The sequence below is a fragment of the Schistocerca serialis genome, chromosome 1 (genome assembly GCF_023864345.2).
Source record: "Schistocerca serialis cubense isolate TAMUIC-IGC-003099 chromosome 1, iqSchSeri2.2, whole genome shotgun sequence".
Taxonomy (NCBI): domain Eukaryota; kingdom Metazoa; phylum Arthropoda; class Insecta; order Orthoptera; family Acrididae; genus Schistocerca; species Schistocerca serialis.
This window is the reverse complement of record NC_064638.1, coordinates 809,787,510-809,793,646: the sequence shown is the minus strand read 5'-3', so window position 1 is coordinate 809,793,646 and position 6,137 is coordinate 809,787,510.

Here is a 6,137-nt window from a genome sequence, read left to right as displayed (position 1 = left end):
TCACTTATTCATCTCCTTTGAAGTGTGTGAATTGATACAGGGCTCACCCTGTCTGGAGTAGGGACTGCAGCATACATCCTGAAGAAAGGAAGACGCAAGAGCTTAAAACTACAAAGCGCATCCCATATGATTAGGCCAAAGAGATGTATAAACCCATGCTGCCTCCGCATTTGTTACGTCCTTTGTTTCAGCTCTTAAAAAGCCTGTGCAGAAAGCATATGTTGCTACACAAATGGAGGTTGCTGGTCTCAGCACAAGTACCTGAATTTGTCAATGCACTTTTGCTGCTGTAGTTATTTTGAAGTTCATACCTTCCCCCAGAACATCAGAAAAGATCGTGGTTGCCAACAGTGAGGAGTTTCCTACCCCTCCCAAAGTTCAATATGGTTCACTGTCCAGTGCTGCCACTATAACTTCTGCATTTATGGCTCTGAAGTTCCCCAGGTAAAAAAGTCGAAGGCAAAGAATCAATCACTGATAGAGATGGGAAGTAAAGTTTCTGATGATGTTGACATCATCCTCTGTGCCATCCCTCTTGAGTCTTCTTCAGAACTGATGGACCTAGATGTTGTAGTGGGGCAATCATCTCACCCCAAAACCTAGCTCCACCCATTGTGGGCTCCCCTCCCCTCCCCAACAGAAAGTCGGTGTGAAAGTGCTACCCCCATGATAGATGGCTTCCATACTACACTGGAACATTAATGGGTTCAGGAAAAATGTTGAGGAATTGAAACTCCTAGCATAGGAATGCCCCCTATGATTGTGTTTGCAGGAAACATGTTTTAAAGCCTCTGATGCCCCAGTACTACAAGGCTATATACTATGTTGCAAGGTTGACCTGACATGAGAAAGGGCCATAGGAGGGTTCACTATGTTTGTCAGTAACGTGCACAACTCCTCTGCTCTCCCCCAAGCTACTGACCTGCAAGCAGTTGCAGTTGAAGTTCATTTGTGTCAGAGGATCACTGTTTGCTCGCTATATTTATCTCCGCAAGATTTGACTGACTCTGAGACTCTGACATATCTTATAGAACGTCTCCCCCAACCATTTCTCCTACTGGGAGACTCCAATGGCAATAATTATTGTTAGGCTCAACCTCTGCTTGCCATCGTGGTCGGAGTTTAGGAGCCTCATGATGTCTCATGAGCTGAGCATCCTAAACAGAGGTACTACCCATCATTTCTGTGCTGGTATTGGGTCATTTTGAGCCATTGACCTCTCCTTCTGTTCTCCAGCCCTCAAAGCTCTGTTCAGTGGGAAGTCATTGATGACCTCCTTTCCCATGACCAATACCCACTCCGTGTTCACCGACTGGAGGAGTCCTCCCCTGGGAGGCTGCAGTCACAATGGATGTCCAGCAGAACTAACTGGATGCTTTTCTGCCAGTTGGTTGTTTGAATGAGGTGACAATGTCTGATGTGGGTGGACTAAAACACATGAGTGATCCACCATGCCACTGACATCTCCATTCTGAAGCTACCGTGCCATTTTAAGGGGGTAACCTGTCCTTTGGTGGACTGTTTAGTGCCATTCAGTAATCCAGGTGGGGTGTGCGGCACTGTGGTGATTTAAGTGCCACCCAGTGGCAGAAAACCTCACAGCCTTTTGATCAGCAAGGACCAAGGCTCGAGGCATCATCAAGGAGAGCAGAAAAGGTCATGACAATCTTTCCTGGACTCTGTCAATCATTCTACTTGCTCTACAACAGTATGGGAAACTATCAGGATTTCCAGTAAAAGCAATGTGTTACATGTTGCAGCACTGTTGAATCAGGGTTGTCTACAAACAATATTAGGACATCATGCAGACAATGGAAGAGCATTTTGCAACAAGCCAGCCAGAAACCAGCATTCTGTCACTACCAGGCCACTATGGAAAGGGGTGAACTGGACTTCACTCCACCATTTCATAGTCCTACAACTGTCCATTCTTTATGTGGCAGCTGGATTTGGCACTGTCGAATGCTCATGGTACTGCATCTGGTCATGACCAAATCTAATACAGCATGCTGCGGAACTTGCAACCACCACCATCAAAGGAAGTCCTCTTACAATGTCTTAATTTGATGTGGCTGACCGGCTGCTCTCCCAACTCGTGGAAGGAGGCAATTTTGATACATCTTCTCAAACCAGGAAAGTATCAAATTTACCAGTAGTTACTGGAGCATCGCATTAATGAGTTGTGTAGGAAAGACCTTGGAGAGAATGATTAATCGTGTGGTCTGGATGTTACAGACCAGGCAGCTCCAAAGTCGCTCTTAGTGTGGATTCAGGAAATGTCGATCCACGGTGAACAACTGATTGCTAGAGGCAGCTATCTAGCAAGCATTCCTAAGTAAACAGCATTGTATAGGTATATTTTTGATGTATGCATACAACACTACTTGAGACCACTATTCTAGGGATGCTCTGGCAATGGGGCTTCTGTAACCATCTCCCCATATTCATTTGGTCCTTCTTATAAAAGTGCTTTTTTTCATACTGCGTTGGAGACATGCTGTTGGATCATTGTAAGCAGGAGATCGCTGGCCCTCAGGGCAGTGTTTTAAGTTCTCGCGTCCGTCGGCCGTCGTAATTTAATGTATATATTAATATTGTTGTTATTATTTTTTGATTGTTGCCGACTTACGTGGTGGGCCTTAATAAAAATGATATTTAAGTTGAACAATGTAATAAACTCGGCTAGTCAGTTAACTTTAAAGCAAGAAATCTTTAGTTATTAATTAAAATTGCGGCCCACACACGCGCGAGAGTATTTTTCTTACCTCCGTTGACCATTGTATTGTAGTCGGAGTCCTGGCTCTGGGTATCGGCTATGGTACTGAAAATAAGAATCTTAAAGCTAAGTATTTCTGCAACTTCGTGCGGCTGTGGAGAAAAATTAATATTATGTTAATAGCTGGCGAGTTTTCCGCTTCCGCTAATTTTTCGTAAGTTAATATCGCCACGTAATGGCGTCGTTGGCTGCATCGGCCGCTGCGATTGTTGAGCTGTAAATTACTTGAATGCAGGTTAATTCAAGGAAGGCGGACATGAAATCGGGATCACCTCTTACAAATTAAAAGTGCACAATAATATTAAATCGTTATATTATATGTTTGACTCATACAAATATGCTTACATTTGTCAGCACACGCAAGATGTCCCTCTAGACACATTCAAGACAAAAGAAGAAGTGAAGTCGACTTAAAAATTAACAAAAGAGCGTATCTTGTCGTCTCTTTAGATCATTCTGTCATAAATTATTTCTTTGCAATCTAAACCTACACAGAGAAATTATTATTTTACGGCTACATGAAAACAAAATCTTACAAATTATGAATGTCTTCTTTATAAATATTGTCTTTTCGTAATATGGCACTGGGGACGCTATATTGCCCCCCGAAATGTTTATGTCATAAAAAATGTTCGTGTTTTTTGACATAAATATTTCCTCTTTCATGTCCACAGTGTCCACACGCAGATTTTTCTTTCACAGTTTACATATGTCACATCGTATGTTGTAATTACTGAGGTGCGTTGCACACAAAGTGTAATACAGATGAAGTTCAAGGTATACAACCACGAGTTAGTCCGGAATATTTGAAGTCCCAGGGGTGTCAACTGTTCGCTCCCCATTTGGCGCGGCCGTAGGGAAACCTGGGGAAAACCTCGGCGGAGCGACAGACTAACTGCTTTGGTCACTTTCACTTAATTGTTTCTGGAATGTCATTGGAGTACAGGATGTGCATACAAATATTTTTGTTGCACTATGCAAAAAATGAGGTCATTAAAACAATTGATTGCGGTGTCGTTGATGATCTACGCCGCGACGTTTGGCTCGCAACGGCGTCGGTTGGTGTGTTCGGTGCTCGGCGTTCGCGGCGGCTGCGGAGAGGTCAACGCCCGCTCGACGCCAGCGTGTGTCTCGCCGTCGCGGAACGTCAGAATCAGCTGATCGGCTGCACCGTTGGCGATGCGCTTCTGTCTCGGCCGGGCGTGGCGGAGTGGGATGATATCCGCCCCCCGCTCTTGTTGGCAGGAGTCAGCCCTGCTACGCATCTCCGACGTAGTACATGAAACATACACACAACCAACGTAATATTTGTTTCCCGCCGCAGATGGTTACGCTAGTGGGAAAGAAGAATTTATTAGTGCGGCAGAAGTTGTTAAGTTTTTGCCAGTTTCCGAGTGTCAAACCAGCACTGTCTTGCAGAATATATGACATGGACCTTCTCCCGTGAATGAAGTTTTGATGCAATACTGTTTCCATTACACGTCAGTTTTTGTCTTGATAAAATTATTTATGTTTTCGCCGCACTCGCAGGCACTGGTGAGTGTCCCAATACGAGCTTAGCACAAACATTCGCCGTTTCTGCGGTCGCTGTTTTGCAACAGTCCACGCATCGCATTCCAATCCCGCATTATTGTGCTCACTGAAACTACAGCCTGTCCCAAAAATATTGACTGTGGGTTCACTTCACGTTAACAGTTCACATTTATAAGCAAATTCACTGTTTTTCGTGCGTAATATTGGCGTTTGGCGTCCTCACCGCTGTTGAACGTTCAATACTAGCACTTCACTGTCCGTATCACAGTTTCACCTTCACAGTTTTTCACACTGTTTAAAGTAACTGTTTCGATTAGTTCACAAACACTAATGTATTTCATTCAGTCTGAACTGGATTTTGGCTTGTGCTGGATTTTACCAGTCTCTCGCACTACTTGTCTCTTTTACTTTTCCACTTAGAGTCGTACTTGCCTTCAGATTTTTTTGACTATACAATTGTATTTCCGTCTCATCTGAGGTCAGTCCCCATGTCATGTCTGCCCACTCATTGCGTACTTGCCCTCCAGAGCCAGGCTCGACTTTACAAAACCTTGCCTCTCGCATTATTGTACACATTTTATAATCTAGGCCTAGCGTGCAAGTTCCTAGATTAATGTTAGATTTGTGACTTTTGTTTGCACTACAAATTCGTGCAAATCTCTGCCTTAGCAGATGGCAATATATTTTAACACTGCTAAGCGGTAGTCGCGTTTACTGATTTGCTTTGTACCTTGTCCACAACACATGAGGTACCTTGGGTGATGTACACCCTGCACTCACATTATTAAGTAAATTATGCTTGAGCATATTTCAAGATCGGTATAGACATAAATACATGAAACGACTTATACACTATAATATTGAATTTCATAAGTTGCATTACTACTACAGTTCAAAAATATTCATGACACACTAATGAAAAATTCTTTCATCATTACATGTTATTGATTTTTTTAAAATATTTTTAAAGCATTTTTCAACATGAAATTTTTAACATATTCTTAAACCTACGTTCATTTTTTTTTCTTCAAAATGCAATTGCTTAAAAATACTATTATTCCTTAACATCTACAAAATTGAATCGCACTAATCTTGTGTGCCTCATTGTCTTTAAATATTTCACTAAAATCGGAACATTTACACACAGAAAAAAATACACTATAAACTTAACCTACTACTCATATATGTAAACGTTGCTCTACTGAGCAAACTTCTTTAAGTCTTTGTAAGTATTTTTCTTGTTTCCTTCGTAATTGCCTCCTCCTTTGACCACGGGATGATGTAGTTTGTGTGACAGAAAGTATCGTGAGGTACCACTTCGATGTTATAGGTGTAGCCCTCGATAACATCAGGTTTTTCCGAAAACACATTCTCATAATCTGTAAGTAGCTGAGTCAATTCGTTTTGTTGTGCTTCAGTCAAATGTTCTGACTCCCTAACTTTCATGGCTATCAGTTTCCTTTTTTCCTCTTTGTCTTCAGTAATAAAATCTTTAAAATATACTTGTCTTGTACTTAAGTCAGAATATAAATTCATTACCTGTATTCCTTCGAATCTCGTTTGAAAGCTCCGGCAATATTTACCGTGCACTTCCCGTGTCCTCAACAATGACAAAACTACACGTGTACCCTCATTCATAAGGCTTACTTCCCCGCACAAGAGGTCGATTTTTGCGTCCCTCTGGCGTAAAAATTCCATCCCCAGGATGCAAGCAACACCTAATCCCCTAACTACTAGGAACGAGCTTTTCATTGCTTCATTTCCTACCGTAAACTCGACTTGCACCTGGTGCTTTATGATATGAGATTGTGCACCTATTGCACCTGTT